Here is a 15,660-nt window from a genome sequence, read left to right on the forward strand (position 1 = left end):
GGTAGTGCTGAGTGAGAGGGCAGTGCTGAGAGAGAGGTCTGTGCTGAGAGAGAGGGCAGTGCAGAGAGTGAGTGCAGTGCTGAGTGAGAGAGCAGTGCTGAGATAGAGGGCAGTGCTGACAGAGAGGGCAGTGCTGAGCGAGTGAGGGCAGTGCTGAGAGTGAGGGTAGTGCTGAGAGGGCAGTGCTGAGAGAGAGGGCTAGGCTGAGAGAGAGGGTCGTGCTGAGAGGGCAGTGCTGAGAGAGAGGGCAGTGCTGAGAGAGAGGGCACTGCTGAGAGAGGGGGCAGTGCTAAGGGGAGAGCAGTGCTCAGAGAGTGAGGGCAGTGCTGAGAGAGAGGGCAGTGCTGAGAGAGTGAGGGCAGTGCTGAGAGTGAGGGCAGTGCTGAGAGAGAGGGCAGTGCTGAGAGAGAGGGTTGTGCTGATGGAGGGGGCAGTGCTAAGGGGAGAGCAGTGCTGACAGAGGGGGCAGTGCTGAGAGAGGGCAGTGCCGAGTGAGAGGGCAGTGCCGAGTGAGAGGGCAGTGCTGAGTGAGAGGGCAGTGCTGAGTTAGAGGGCAGTGCTGAGGAGAGGGCAGTGCTAAGGGGAGAGCAGTGCTGACAGAGGGGGCAGTGCTGAGAGAGGGCAGTGCCGAGTGAGAGGGCAGTGCCGAGTGAGAGGGCAGTGCTGAGTGAGAGGGCAGTGCTGAGTGAGAGGGCAGTGCTGAGTGAGAGGGCAGTGCTGAGGAGAGGGCAGTGCTGAGAGTGAGGGCAGTGCTGAGAGTGAGGGCAGTGCTGAGTGAGAGGGAAGTGCAGAGAGAGAGGGCAGTGCTGAGAGCGAGGGCAGTGCTGAGAGTGAGGGCAGTGCTGAGAGTGAGGGCAGTGCTGAGTGAGAGGGCAGTGCTGAGAGAGAGGGCAGTGCTGAGAGAGAGGGCAGTGCTGTGAGAGAGGGCAGTGCTGTGAGAGAGGGCAGTGCTGAGAGTGAGGGCAGTGCTGAGAGAGAGTGCAGTGCTGAGAGAGTGGGCAGTACTGAGGAGAGGGCAGTGCTGAGAGAGAGGGCAGTGCTGAGAGTGAGGGCAGTGCTGAGAGAGAGGGCATTGCTGAGAGAGAAGGCAGTGCCGAGAGAGAGGGCAGTGCTGAGAGACAGGGCAGTGCTGAGAGAGAGGGTATTGCTGAGAGAGAGGGCATTGCTGAGAGAGAGGGCAGTGCCGAGAGAGAGGGCAGTGCCGAGAGAGAGGGCAGTGCCGAGAGAGAGAGAGAGGGCACTGCTGTGAGAGGGGGCAGTGCTAAGGGGAGAGCAGTGCTGAGAGAGGGGGCAGTGCTGAGAGAGGGCAGTGCCGAGTGAGAGGGCAGTGCCGAGTGAGAGGGCAGTGCTGAGTGAGGGGGCAGTGCTGAGTGACAGGGCAGTGCTGAGTGAGAGGGCAGTGCTGAGAGTGAGGGCAGTGCTGAGAGTGAGGGCAGTGCTGAGTGAGAGGGCAGTGCTGAGTGAGAGGGCAGTGCTGAGAGAGAGGGCAGTACTGGGGAGAGGGCAGTGCTGAGAGCGAGGGCAGTGCTGAGAGCGAGAGCAGTGCTGAGAGTGAGGGCAGTGCTGAGTGAGAGGGCAGTGCTGAGTGAGAGGGCAGTGCTGAGAGAGAGGGCAGTGCTGAGAGAGAGGGCAGTGCTGAGAGAGAGGGCAGTGCTGAGAGAGAGGGCAGTGCTGAGAGTGAGGGCAGTGCTGAGAGAGAGGGCAGTGCTGAGAGAGTGGACAGTACTGAGGAGAGGGCAGTGCTGAGAGAGAGGGCAGTGCCGAGAGAGAGGGCAGTGCCGAGAGAGAGGGCAGTGCTGAGAGAGAGGGCAGTGCTGAGAGTGAGGGCAGTGCTGAGAGAGAGGGCAGTGCTGAGAGAGTGGACAGTACTGAGGAGAGGGCAGTGCTGAGAGAGAGGGCAGTGCCGAGAGAGAGGGCAGTGCCGAGAGAGAGGGCAGTGCCGAGAGAGAGGGCAGTGCTGAGGAGAGTGCAGTGCTGAGAGAGAGGGCAGTGATGAGGAGAGAGCAGTGCTGAGGAGAGGGCAGTGCTGAGAGAGAGGGCAGTGCTGAGAGAGAGGTCAGTGCTGAGTGAGAGGGCAGTGCTGAGAGAGAGGGCAGTGCTGAGAGAGAGGGCAGTGCTGAGAGAGAGGGCAGTGCTGTGAGAGAGGGCAGTGCTGAGAGTGAGGGCAGTGCTGAGAGAGAGGGCAGTGCTGAGAGAAAGGGCAGTACTTAGGAGAGGGCGGTGCTGAGAGAGAGGGCAGTGCTGAGAGAGAGGGCAGTAAGTAGGAGAGGGCAGTGCTGAGAGTGAGGGCAGTGCTGAGAGTGAGGGCAGTGCTGAGAGAGAGGGCATTGCCGAGCGAGAGGGCAGTGCCGAGAGAGAGGGCAGTGCTGAGAGAGAGGGCAGTGCTGAGGAGAGGGCAGTGCTGAGAGAGAGGGCAGTGCTAAGGAGAGAGCAGTGCTGAGAGAGAGGGCACTGCTGAGGGAGTGGGCAGTGCTGAGAGAGAGGGCACTGCTGAGAGAGAGGGCAGTGGTGAGAGAGAGGGCAGTGCTGAGGAGAGGGCAGTGCCGAGAGAGAGGGCAGTGCTGAGAGAGAGGGCAGTGCTGAGGAGACGGCAGTGCTGAGAGAGAGGGCAATGCTAAGGAGAGAGCAGTGCTGAGAGAGAGGGCAGTGCTGAGAGAGGTGGTAGTGCTGAGAGAGTGAGGGCCGTGCTGAGAGTGAGGGCAGTGCTGGGAGAGAGGTCAGTGCTGAGAGAGTGAGGGCAGTGCAGAGAGTGAGTGCAATGCTGAGTGAGAGGGCAGTACTGAGAGAGAGGGCAGTGCTGACAGAGAGGGCAGTGCTGAGAGAGTGAGGGCAGTGCTGAGAGTGAGGGTAGTGCTGAGAGGGCAGTGCTGAGAGAGAGGGCTATGCTGAGAGTGAGGGTAGTGCTGAGTGAGAGGGCAGTGCTGAGAGAGAGGTCTGTGCTGAGAGAGAGGGCAGTGCAGAGAGTGAGTGCAGTGCTGAGTGAGAGAGCAGTGCTGAGAGAGAGGGCAGTGCTGACAGAGAGGGCAGTGCTGAGAGAGTGAGGGCAGTGCTGAGAGTGAGGGTCGTGCTGAGAGGACAGTGCTGAGAGAGAGGGCTAGGCTGAGAGAGAGGGTCGTGCTGAGAGGGCAGTGCTGAGAGAGAGGGCAGTGCTGAGAGAGAGGGCACTGCTGAGAGAGGGGGCAGTGCTAAGGGGAGAGCAGTGCTCAGAGAGTGAGGGCAGTGCTGAGAGAGAGGGCAGTGCTGAGAGAGTGAGGGCAGTGCTGAGAGTGAGGGCAGTGCTGAGAGAGAGGGCAGTGCTGAGAGAGAGGGTTGTGCTGATGGAGGGGGCAGTGCTAAGGGGAGAGCAGTGCTGACAGAGGGGGCAGTGCTGAGAGAGGGCAGTGCCGAGTGAGAGGGCAGTGCCGAGTGAGAGGGCAGTGCTGAGTGAGAGGGCAGTGCTGAGTGAGAGGGCAGTGCTGAGGAGAGGGCAGTGCTAAGGGGCGAGCAGTGCTGACAGAGGGGGCAGTGCTGAGAGAGGGCAGTGCCGAGTGAGAGGGCAGTGCCGAGTGAGAGGGCAGTGCTGAGTGAGAGGGCAGTGCTGAGTGAGAGGGCAGTGCTGAGTGAGAGGGCAGTGCTGAGGAGAGGGCAGTGCTGAGAGTGAGGGCAGTGCTGAGAGTGAGGGCAGTGCTGAGTGAGAGGGAAGTGCAGAGAGAGAGGGCAGTGCTGAGAGCGAGGGCAGTGCTGAGAGTGAGGGCAGTGCTGAGAGTGAGGGCAGTGCTGAGTGAGAGGGCAGTGCTGAGAGAGAGGGCAGTGCTGAGAGAGAGGGCAGTGCTGAGAGAGAGGGCAGTGCTGTGAGAGAGGGCAGTGCTGAGAGAGAGTGCAGTGCTGAGAGAGTGGGCAGTACTGAGGAGAGGGCAGTGCTGAGAGAGAGGGCAGTGCTGAGAGTGAGGGCAGTGCTGAGAGAGAGGGCATTGCTGAGAGAGAAGGCAGTGCCGAGAGAGAGGGCAGTGCTGAGAGACAGGGCAGTGCTGAGAGAGAGGGTATTGCTGAGAGAGAGGGCATTGCTGAGAGAGAGGGCAGTGCCGAGAGAGAGGGCAGTGCCGAGAGAGAGGGCAGTGCCGAGAGAGAGGGCAGTGCTGAGGAGAGGGCAGTGCTGAGAGAGAGGGCAGTGCTGAGGTGAGAGCAGTGCTGAGGAGAGGGCAGTGCTGAGAGAGAGGGCAGTGCTGAGGAGAGAGGGCAGTGCTGAGAGAGAGGGCAGTGCTGAGTGAGAGGGCAGTGCTGAGAGAGAGGGCAGTGCTGAGAGTGAGGGCAGTGCTGAGTGAGAGGGCAGTGCTGAGAGAGAGGGCAGGGCTGAGAGAGAGGGCAGTGCTGAGAGAGAGGGCAGTGCTGAGAGTGAGGGCAGTGCTGAGAGAGAGGGCAGTGCTGAGAGAGAGGGCAGTGCTGAGAGAGAGGGCAGTGCTGAGAGAGAGGGCAGTTCTGAGGAGAGGGCAGAGCTGAGAGAGAGGGCAGTGCCGAGAGAGAGGGCAGTGCTGAGAGTGAGGGCAATGCTGAGGAGAGGGCAGTGCTGAGAGAGAGGGCAGTGCTAAGGAGAGAGCAGTGCTGAGAGAGGGGGCAGTGCTGAGAGAGAGGGCACTGCTGAGGGAGTGGGCAGTACTAAGAGAGGCGGCAGTGCTGAAAGAGAGGGCACTGCTGAGAGAGGGGGCAGTGCTGAGAGAGAAGGCAGTGCTGAGAGAGAGGGCAGTGCTGAGAGAGAGGGCAGTACTGAGGCGCGGGCAGTGCTGATAGAGAGGGCAGTGCTGAGAGAGAGGGCAGTGCTGAGAGAGAGGGCAGTGCTGAGAGAGAGGGCACTGCTGTGAGAGGGGGCAGTGCTAAGGGGAGAGCAGTGCTGAGAGAGGGGGCAGTGCTGAGAGAGGGCAGTGCCGAGTGAGAGGGCAGTGCCGAGTGAGAGGGCAGTGCTGAGTGAGGGGGCAGTGCTGAGAGAGAGGGCAGTGCTGAGAGAGAGGGCAGTGCTGAGAGAGAGGGCAGTGCTGAGAGTGAGGGCAGTGCTGAGAGAGAGGGCAGTGCTGAGAGAGTGGACAGTACTGAGGAGAGGGCAGTGCTGAGAGAGAGAGGGCAGTGCTGAGAGTGAGGGCAGTGCTGAGAAAGAGGGCATTGCTGAGAGAGAGGGCAGTGCCGAGAGAGAGGGCAGTGCTGAGAGACAGGGCAGTGCTGAGAGAGAGGGCATTGCTGAGAGAGAGGGCAGTGCCGAGAGAGAGGGCAGTGCTGAGGAGAGTGCAGTGCTGAGAGAGAGGGCAGTGATGAGGAGAGAGCAGTGCTGAGGAGAGGGCAGTGCTGAGAGAGAGGGCAGTGCTGAGAGAGAGGGCAGTGCTGAGGAGAGGGCAGTGCTGAGAGTGAGGGCAGTGCTGAGTGAGAGGGCAGTGCTGAGAGAGAGGGCAGTGCTGAGAGAGAGGGCAGTGCTGTGAGAGAGGGCAGTGCTGAGAGTGAGGGCAGTGCTGAGAGAGAGGGCAGTGCTGAGAGAGAGGGCAGTACTTAGGAGAGGGCGGTGCTGAGAGAGAGGGCAGTGCTGAGAGAGAGGGCAGTGCTGAGAGAGAGGGCAATGCTGAGGAGAGGGCAGTGCTGAGAGAGAGGGCAGTGCTCAGGAGAGAGCAGTGCTGAGAGAGGGGGCAGTGCTGAGAGAGAGGGCACTGCTGAGGGAGTGGGCAGTGCTAAGAGAGGCGGCAGTGCTGAGAGAGAGGGCACTGCTGAGAGAGGGGGCAGAGCTAAGGGGAGAGCAGTGCTGAGAGAGGGGGCAGTGCTGAGAGAGAGGGCAGTGCTGAGGAGAGGGCAGTGCCGAGAGAGAGGGCAGTGCTGAGAGAGAGGGCAGTGCTGAGGAGACGGCAGTGCTGAGAGAGAGGGCAATGCTAAGGAGAGAGCAGTGCTGAGAGAGAGGGCAGTGCTGAGAGAGAGGGCAGTGCTGAGAGAGAGGGCAGTGCTGAGGAGAGGGCAGTGCTGAGAGTGAGAGCAGTGCTGAGAGAGAGGGCATTGCTGAGAGGGCAGAGCTGAGTGAGTGAGGGCAGTGCTGAGAGTGAGGGCAGTGCTGAGTGAGAGGGCAGTGCTGAGTGAGAGGGCAGTGCTAAGGAGAGAGCAGTGCTGAGAGAGAGGGCACTGCTGAGGGAGTGGGCAGTGCTGAGAGAGAGGGCAGTGCTGAGAGAGAGGGCAGTGCTGAGGAGAGGGCAGTGCCGAGAGAGAGGGCAGTGCTGAGAGAGAGGGCAGTGCTGAGGAGACGGCAGTGCTGAGAGAGAGGGCTATGCTGAGAGTGAGGGTAGTGCTGAGTGAGAGGGCAGTGCTGAGAGAGAGGTCTGTGCTGAGAGAGAGGGCAGTGCAGAGAGTGAGTGCAGTGCTGAGTGAGAGAGCAATGCTGAGAGAGAGGGCAGTGCTGACAGAGAGGGCAGTGCTGAGAGAGTGAGGGCAGTGCTGAGAGTGAGGGTAGTGCTGAGAGGGCAGTGCTGAGAGAGAGGGCTAGGCTGAGAGAGAGGGTCGTGCTGAGAGGGCAGTGCTGAGAGAGAGGGCAGTGCTGAGAGAGAGGGCACTGCTGAGAGAGGGGGCAGTGCTAAGGGGAGAGCAGTGCTCAGAGAGTGAGGGCAGTGCTGAGAGAGAGGGCAGTGCTGAGAGAGTGAGGGCAGTGCTGAGAGTGAGGGCAGTGCTGAGAGAGAGGGCAGTGCTGACAGAGAGGGCAGTGCTGAGAGTGAGGGTAGTGCTGAGAGGGCAGTGCTGAGAGAGAGGGCTATGCTGAGAGTGAGGGTAGTGCTGAGTGAGAGGGCAGTGCTGAGAGAGAGGTCTGTGCTGAGAGAGAGGGCAGTGCAGAGAGTGAGTGCAGTGCTGAGTGAGAGAGCAGTGCTGAGAGAGAGGGCAGTGCTGACAGAGAGGGCAGTGCTGAGAGAGTGAGGGCAGTGCTGAGAGTGAGGGTAGTGCTGAGAGGGCAGTGCTGAGAGAGAGGGCTAGGCTGAGAGAGAGGGTCGTGCTGAGAGGGCAGTGCTGAGAGAGAGGGCAGTGCTGAGAGAGAGGGCACTGCTGAGAGAGGGGGCAGTGCTAAGGGGAGAGCAGTGCTGAGAGAGAGGGCAGTGCTGAGAGAGTGAGGGCAGTGCTGAGAGTGAGGGCAGTGCTGAGAGAGAGGGCAGTGCTGAGAGAGAGGGTTGTGCTGATGGAGGGGGCAGTGCTAAGGGGAGAGCAGTGCTGACAGAGGGGGCAGTGCTGAGAGAGGGCAGTGCCGAGTGAGAGGGCAGTGCCGAGTGAGAGGGCAGTGCTGAGTGAGTGGGCAGTGCTGAGTGAGAGGGCAGTGCTGAGGAGAGGGCAGTGCTAAGGGGAGAGCAGTGCTGACAGAGGGGGCAGTGCCGAGTGAGAGGGCAGTGCCGAGTGAGAGGGCAGTGCCGAGTGAGAGGGCAGTGCTGAGTGAGAGGGCAGTGCTGAGTGAGAGGGCAGTGCTGAGTGAGAGGGCAGTGCTGAGGAGAGGGCAGTGCTGAGAGTGAGGGCAGTGCTGAGAGTGAGGGCAGTGCTGAGTGAGAGGGAAGTGCAGAGAGAGAGGGCAGTGCTGAGAGCGAGGGCAGTGCTGAGAGTGAGGGCAGTGCTGAGAGTGAGGGCAGTGCTGAGTGAGAGGGCAGTGCTGAGAGAGAGGGCAGTGCTGAGAGAGAGGGCAGTGCTGTGAGAGAGGGCAGTGCTGTGAGAGAGGGCAGTGCTGAGAGTGAGGCCAGTGCTGAGAGAGAGTGCAGTGCTGAGAGAGTGGGCAGTACTGAGGAGAGGGCAGTGCTGAGAGAGAGGGCAGTGCTGAGAGTGAGGGCAGAGCTGAGAGAGAGGGCATTGCTGAGAGAGAAGGCAGTGCCGAGAGAGAGGGCAGTGCTGAGAGACAGGGCAGTGCTGAGAGAGAGGGTATTGCTGAGAGAGAGGGCATTGCTGAGAGAGAGGGCAGTGCCGAGAGAGAGGGCAGTGCCGAGAGAGAGGGCAGTGCCGAGAGAGAGGGCAGTGCTGAGGAGAGGGCAGTGCTGAGAGAGAGGGCAGTGCTGAGGTGAGAGCAGTGCTGAGGAGAGGGCAGTGCTGAGAGAGAGGGCAGTGCTGAGGAGAGAGGGCAGTGCTGAGAGAGAGGGCAGTGCTGAGTGAGAGGGCAGTGCTGAGAGAGAGGGCAGTGCTGAGAGTGAGGGCAGTGCTGAGTGAGAGGGCATTGCTGAGAGAGAGGGCAGGGCTGAGAGAGAGGGCAGTGCTGAGAGAGAGGGCAGTGCTGAGAGTGAGGGCAGTGCTGAGAGAGACGGCAGTGCTGAGAGAGAGGGCAGTGCTGAGAGAGAGGGCAGTGCTGAGAGAGAGGGCAGTTTGCTGTATAGAACCTTAGTTAGGCCACACTTGGAGTATATTGTTCAATTCTGGTCGCCACACTACCAGAAGGATGTGGAGGCTTTAGAGAGGGTGCAGAAGAGATTTACCAGAATGTTGCCTGGTATGGAGGGCATAAGCTATGAGGAGCGATTGAATAAACTCGGTTTGTTCTCACTGGAACGAAGGAGGTTGAGGGGCGACCTGATAGAGGTATACAAAATTATGAGGGGCATAGACAGAGTGGATAGTCAGAGGCTTTTCCCCAGGGTAGAGGGGTCAATTACTAGGGGGCATAGGTTTAAGGTGAGAGGGGCAAAGTTTAGAGTAGATGTACGAGGCAAGTTTTTTACGCAGAGGGTAGTGGGTGCCTGGAACTCACTACCGGAGGAGGTAGTGGAGGCAGGGACGATAGGGACATTTAAGGGGCATCTTGACAAATATATGAATAGGATGGGAATAGAAGGATACGGACCCAGGAAGTGCAGAAGATTGTAGTTTAGTCGGGCAGTATGGTCGGCACGGGCTTGGAGGCCCGAAGGGCCTGTTCCTGTGCTGTACATTTCTTTGTTCTTTGTTTGTTTCTTTGTTCTTTGTTTGTTCTTAGGAGAGGGCAGTGCTGAGGAGAGGGCAGTGCCGAGAGAGAGGGCAGTGCCGAGAGTGAGGGCAATGCTGAGGAGAGGGCAGTGCTGAGAGAGAGGGCATTGCTGAGAGGGCAGAGCTGAGTGAGTGAGGGCAGTGCTGAGAGTGAGGGCAGTGCTGAGTGAGAGGGCAGTGCTGAGTGAGAGGGCAGTGCTAAGGAGAGAGCAGTGCTGAGAGAGAGGGCACTGCTGAGGGAGTGGGCAGTGCTGAGAGAGAGGGCAGTGCTGAGAGAGAGGGCAGTGCTGAGGAGAGGGCAGTGCCGAGAGAGAGGGCAGTGCTGAGAGAGAGGGCAGTGCTGAGGAGACGGCAGTGCTGAGAGAGAGGGCTATGCTGAGAGTGAGGGTAGTGCTGAGTGAGAGGGCAGTGCTGAGAGAGAGGTCTGTGCTGAGAGAGAGGGCAGTGCAGAGAGTGAGTGCAGTGCTGAGTGAGAGAGCAGTGCTGAGAGAGAGGGCAGTGCTGACAGAGAGGGCAGTGCTGAGAGAGTGAGGGCAGTGCTGAGAGTGAGGGTAGTGCTGAGAGGGCAGTGCTGAGAGAGAGGGCTAGGCTGAGAGAGAGGGTCGTGCTGAGAGGGCAGTGCTGAGAGAGAGGGCACTGCTGAGAGAGGGGGCAGTGCTAAGGGGAGAGCAGTGCTCAGAGAGTGAGGGCAGTGCTGAGAGAGAGGGCAGTGCTGAGAGAGTGAGGGCAGTGCTGAGAGTGAGGGCAGTGCTGAGAGTGAGGGTAGTGCTGAGTGAGAGGGCAATGCTGAGAGAGAGGTCTGTGCTGAGAGAGAGGGCAGTGCAGAGAGTGAGTGCAGTGCTGAGTGAGAGAGCAGTGCTGAGAGAGAGGGCAGTGCTGACAGAGAGGGCAGTGCTGAGAGAGTGAGGGCAGTGCTGAGAGTGAGGGTAGTGCTGAGAGGGCAGTGCTGAGAGAGAGGGCTAGGCTGAGAGAGAGGGTCGTGCTGAGAGGGCAGTGCTGAGAGAGAGGGCACTGCTGAGAGAGGGGGCAGTGCTAAGGGGAGAGCAGTGCTCAGAGAGTGAGGGCAGTGCTGAGAGAGAGGGCAGTGCTGAGAGAGTGAGGGCAGTGCTGAGAGTGAGGGCAGTGCTGAGAGAGAGGGCAGTGCTGACAGAGAGGGCAGTGCTGAGAGAGTGAGGGCAGTGCTGAGAGTGAGGGTAGTGCTGAGAGGGCAGTGCTGAGAGAGAGGGCTATGCTGAGAGTGAGGGTAGTGCTGAGTGAGAGGGCAGTGCTGAGAGAGAGGTCTGTGCTGAGAGAGAGGGCAGTGCAGAGAGTGAGTGCAGTGCTGAGTGAGAGAGCAGTGCTGAGAGAGAGGGCAGTGCTGACAGAGAGGGCAGTGCTGAGAGAGTGAGGGCAGTGCTGAGAGTGAGGGTAGTGCTGAGAGGGCAGTGCTGAGAGAGAGGGCTAGGCTGAGAGAGAGGGTCGTGCTGAGAGGGCAGTGCTGAGAGAGAGGGCAGTGCTGAGAGAGAGGGCACTGCTGAGAGAGGGGGCAGTGCTAAGGGGAGAGCAGTGCTCAGAGAGTGAGGGCAGTGCTGAGAGAGAGGGCAGTGCTGAGAGAGAGGGCAGTGCTGAGAGAGAGGGTTGTGCTGATGGAGGGGGCAGTGCTAAGGGGAGAGCAGTGCTGACAGAGGGGGCAGTGCTGAGAGAGGGCAGTGCCGAGTGAGAGGGCAGTGCCGAGTGAGAGGGCAGTGCTGAGTGAGAGGGCAGTGCTGAGTGAGAGGGCAGTGCTGAGGAGAGGGCAGTGCTAAGGGGAGAGCAGTGCTGACAGAGGGGGCAGTGCCGAGTGAGAGGGCAGTGCCGAGTGAGAGGGCAGTGCCGAGTGAGAGGGCAGTGCTGAGTGAGAGGGCAGTGCTGAGTGAGAGGGCAGTGCTGAGTGAGAGGGCAGTGCTGAGGAGAGGGCAGTGCTGAGAGTGAGGGCAGTGCTGAGAGTGAGGGCAGTGCTGAGTGAGAGGGAAGTGCAGAGAGAGAGGGCAGTGCTGAGAGCGAGGGCAGTGCTGAGAGTGAGGGCAGTGCTGAGAGTGAGGGCAGTGCTGAGTGAGAGGGCAGTGCTGAGAGAGAGGGCAGTGCTGAGAGAGAGGGCAGTGCTGTGAGAGAGGGCAGTGCTGTGAGAGAGGGCAGTGCTGAGAGTGAGGGCAGTGCTGAGAGAGAGTGCAGTGCTGAGAGAGTGGGCAGTACTGAGGAGAGGGCGTGCTGAGAGAGAGGGCAGTGCTGAGAGTGAGGGCAGTGCTGAGAGAGAGGGCATTGCTGAGAGAGAAGGCAGTGCCGAGAGAGAGGGCAGTGCTGAGAGACAGGGCAGTGCTGAGAGAGAGGGTATTGCTGAGAGAGAGGGCATTGCTGAGAGAGAGGGCAGTGCCGAGAGAGAGGGCAGTGCCGAGAGAGAGGGCAGTGCCGAGAGAGAGGGCAGTGCTGAGGAGAGGGCAGTGCTGAGAGAGAGGGCAGTGCTGAGGTGAGAGCAGTGCTGAGGAGAGGGCAGTGCTGAGAGAGAGGGCAGTGCTGAGGAGAGAGGGCAGTGCTGAGAGAGAGGGCAGTGCTGAGTGAGAGGGCAGTGCTGAGAGAGAGGGCAGTGCTGAGAGTGAGGGCAGTGCTGAGTGAGAGGGCATTGCTGAGAGAGAGGGCAGGGCTGAGAGAGAGGGCAGTGCTGAGAGAGAGGGCAGTTGCTGAGAGTGAGGGCAGTGCTGAGAGAGACGGCAGTGCTGAGAGAGAGGGCAGTGCTGAGAGAGAGGGCAGTGCCGAGAGAGAGGGCAGTTCTTAGGAGAGGGCAGTGCTGAGGAGAGGGCAGTGCCGAGAGAGAGGGCAGTGCCGAGAGTGAGGGCAATGCTGAGGAGAGGGCAGTGCTGAGAGAGAGGGCAGTGCTAAGGAGCGAGCAGTGCTGAGAGAGGGGGCAGTGCTGAGAGAGAGGGCACTGCTGAGGGAGTGGGCAGTACTAAGAGAGGCGGCAGTTCTGAGAGAGAGGGCACTGCTGAGAGAGGGGGCAGTGCTGAGAGAGAAGGCAGTGCTGAGAGAGAGGGCAGTGCTGAGAGAGAGGGCAGTATTGAGGAGCGGGCAGTGCTGATAGAGAGGGCAGTGCTGAGAGAGAGGGCAGTGCTGAGAGAGAGGGCAGTGCTGAGAGAGAGGGCACTGCTGTGAGAGGGGGCAGTGCTAAGGGGAGAGCAGTGCTGAGAGAGGGCAGTGCCGAGTGAGAGGGCAGTGCCGAGTGAGGGGGCAGTGCTGAGTGAGGGGGCAGTGCTGAGTGAGAGGGCAGTGCTGAGTGAGAGGGCAGTGCTGAGAGTGAGGGCAGTGCTGAGAGTGAGGGTAGTGCTGAGTGAGAGGGCAGTGCTGAGTGAGAGGGCAGTGCTGAGAGAGAGGGCAGTACTGAGGAGAGGGCAGTGCTGAGAGCGAGGGCAGTGCTGAGAGCGAGAGCAGTGCTGAGAGTGAGGGCAGTGCTGAGTGAGAGGGCAGTGCTGAGTGAGAGGGCAGTGCTGAGTGAGAGGGCAGTGCTGAGTGAGAGGGCAGTGCTGAGAGAGAGGGCAGTGCTGAGAGAGAGGGCAGTGCTGAGAGAGAGGGCAGTGCTGAGAGAGAGGGCAGTGCTGAGAGTGAGGGCAGTGCTGAGAGAGAGGGCAGTGCTGAGAGAGTGGACAGTACTGAGGAGAGGGCAGTGCTGAGAGAGAGGGCAGTGCTGAGAGTGAGGGCAGTGCTGAGAAAGAGGGCATTGCTGAGAGAGAGGGCAGTGCCGAGAGAGAGGGCAGTGCTGAGAGACAGGGCAGTGCTGAAAGAGAGGGCATTGCTGAGAGAGAGGGCATTGCTGAGAGAGAGGGCAGTGCCGAGAGAGAGGGCAGTGCCGAGAGAGAGGGCAGTGCCGAGAGAGAGGGCAGTGCCGAGAGAGAGGGCAGTGCTGAGGAGAGTGCAGTGCTGAGAGAGAGGGCAGTGATGAGGAGAGAGCAGTGCTGAGGAGAGGGCAGTGCTGAGAGAGAGGGCAGTGCTGAGAGAGAGGGCAGTGCTGAGGAGAGGGCAGTGCTGAGAGTGAGGGCAGTGCTGAGTGAGAGGGCAGTGCTGAGAGAGAGGGCAGTGCTGAGAGAGAGGGCAGTGCTGTGAGAGAGGGCAGTGCTGAGAGTGAGGGCAGTGCTGAGAGAGAGGGCAGTGCTGAGAGAGAGGGCAGTACTTAGGAGAGGGCGGTGCTGAGAGAGAGGGCAGTGCTGAGAGAGAGGGCAGTGCTGAGAGAGAGGGCAATGCTGAGGAGAGGGCAGTGCTGAGAGAGAGGGCAGTGCTAAGGAGAGAGCAGTGCTGAGAGAGGGGGCAGTGCTGAGAGAGAGGGCACTGCTGAGGGAGTGGGCAGTGCTAAGAGAGGCGGCAGTGCTGAGAGAGAGGGCACTGCTGAGAGAGGGGGCAGAGCTAAGGGGAGAGCAGTGCTGAGAGAGGGGGCAGTGCTGAGAGAGAGGGCAGTGCTGAGGAGAGGGCAGTGCCGAGAGAGAGGGCAGTGCTGAGAGAGAGGGCAGTGCTGAGGAGACGGCAGTGCTGAGAGAGAGGGCAATGCTAAGGAGAGAGCAGTGCTGAGAGAGAGGGCAGTGCTGAGAGAGAGGGCAGTGCTGAGAGAGAGGGCAGTGCTGAGGAGAGGGCAGTGCTGAGAGTGAGAGCAGTGCTGAGAGAGAGGGCATTGCTGAGAGGGCAGAGCTGAGTGAGTGAGGGCAGTGCTGAGAGTGAGGGCAGTGCTGAGTGAGAGGGCAGTGCTGAGTGAGAGGGCAGTGCTAAGGAGAGAGCAGTGCTGAGAGAGAGGGCACTGCTGAGGGAGTGGGCAGTGCTGAGAGAGAGGGCACTGCTGAGAGAGAGGGCAGTGCTGAGAGAGAGGGCAGTGCTGAGGAGAGGGCAGTGCCGAGAGAGAGGGCAGTGCTGAGAGAGAGGGCAGTGCTGAGGAGACGGCAGTGCTGAGAGAGAGGGCAATGCTGAGGAGAGGGCAGTGCCGAGAGAGAGGGCAGTGCTGAGAGAGAGGGCAGTGCTAAGGAGAGAGCAGTGCTGAGAGAGAGGGCACTGCTGAGGGAGTGGGCAGTGCTGAGAGAGAGGGCACTGCTGAGAGAGAGGGCAGTGCTGAGAGAGAGGGCAGTGCTGAGGAGAGGGCAGTGCTGAGTGTGAGGGCAGTGCTGAGTGAGAGGGCAGTGCTAAGGAGAGAGCAGTGCTGAGAGAGAGGGCACTGCTGAGGGAGTGGGCAGTGCTGAGAGAGAGGGCACTGCTGAGAGAGAGGGCAGTGCTGAGAGAGAGGGCAGTGCTGAGGAGAGGGCAGTGCTGAGAGAGATGGCAGTGCTGAGGAGACGGCAGTGCTGAGAGAGAGGGCAATGCTAAGGAGAGAGCAGTGCTGAGAGAGAGGGCAGTGCTGAGAGAGGTGGTAGTGCTGAGAGAGTGAGGGCCGTGCTGAGAGTGAGGGCAGTGCTGGGAGAGAGGTCAGTGCTGAGAGAGTGAGGGCAGTGCAGAGAGAGAGTGCAATGCTGAGTGAGAGGGCAGTGCTGAGAGAGAGGGCAGTGCTGACAGAGAGGGCAGTGCTGAGAGAGTGAGGGCAGTGCTGAGAGTGAGGGTAGTGCTGAGAGGGCAGTGCTGAGAGAGAGGGCTATGCTGAGAGTGAGGGTAGTGATGAGTGAGAGGGCAGTGCTGAGAGAGAGGTCTGTGCTGAGAGAGAGGGCAGTGCAGAGAGTGAGTGCAGTGCTGAGTGAGAGAGCAGTGCTGAGAGAGAGGGCAGTGCTGACAGAGAGGGCAGTGCTGAGAGAGTGAGGGCAGTGCTGAGAGTGAGGGTAGTGCTGAGAGGGCAGTGCTGAGAGAGAGGGCTAGGCTGAGAGAGAGGGTCGTGCTGAGAGGGCAGTGCTGAGAGAGAGGGCAGTGCTGAGAGAGAGGGCACTGCTGAGAGAGGGGGCAGTGCTAAGGGGAGAGCAGTGCTCAGAGAGTGAGGGCAGTGCTGAGAGAGAGGGCAGTGCTGAGAGAGTGAGGGCAGTGCTGAGAGTGAGGGCAGTGCTGAGAGAGAGGGCAGTGCTGAGAGAGAGGGTTGTGCTGATGGAGGGGGCAGTGGTAAGGGGAGAGCAGTGCTGACAGAGGGGGCAGTGCTGAGAGAGGGCAGTGCCGAGTGAGAGGGCAGTGCCGAGTGAGAGGGCAGTGCTGAGTGAGAGGGCAGTGCTGAGTGAGAGGGCAGTGCTGAGGAGAGGGCAGTGCTAAGGGGAGAGCAGTGCTGACAGAGGGGGCAGTGCTGAGAGAGGGCAGTGCCGAGTGAGAGGGCAGTGCCGAGTGAGAGGGCAGTGCCGAGTGAGAGGGCAGTGCTGAGTGAGAGGGCAGTGCTGAGTGAGAGGGCATTGCTGAGTGAGAGGGCAGTGCTGAGGAGAGGGCAGTGCTGAGAGTGAGGGCAGTGCTGAGAGTGAGGGCAGTGCTGAGTGAGAGGGAAGTGCAGAGAGAGAGGGCAGTGCTGAGAGCGAGGGCAGTGCTGAGAGTGAGGGCAGTGCTGAGTGAGAGGGCAGTGCTGAGAGAGATGGCAGTGCTGAGAGAGAGGGCAGTGCTGTGAGAGAGGGCAGTGCTGAGAGTGAGGGCAGTGCTGCGAGAGAGTGCAGTGCTGAGAGAGTGGGCAGTACTGAGGAGAGGGCAGTGCTGAGAGAGAGGGCAGTGCTGAGAGTGAGGGCAGTGCTGAGAGAGAGGGCATTGCTGAGAGAGAAGGCAGGGCCGAGAGAGAGGGCAGTGCTGAGAGACAGGGCAGTGCTGAGAGAGAGG

The sequence above is a fragment of the Scyliorhinus torazame genome, chromosome 18, assembly GCF_047496885.1.
Source record: "Scyliorhinus torazame isolate Kashiwa2021f chromosome 18, sScyTor2.1, whole genome shotgun sequence".
NCBI classification, from domain to species: Eukaryota; Metazoa; Chordata; class Chondrichthyes; order Carcharhiniformes; family Scyliorhinidae; genus Scyliorhinus; species Scyliorhinus torazame.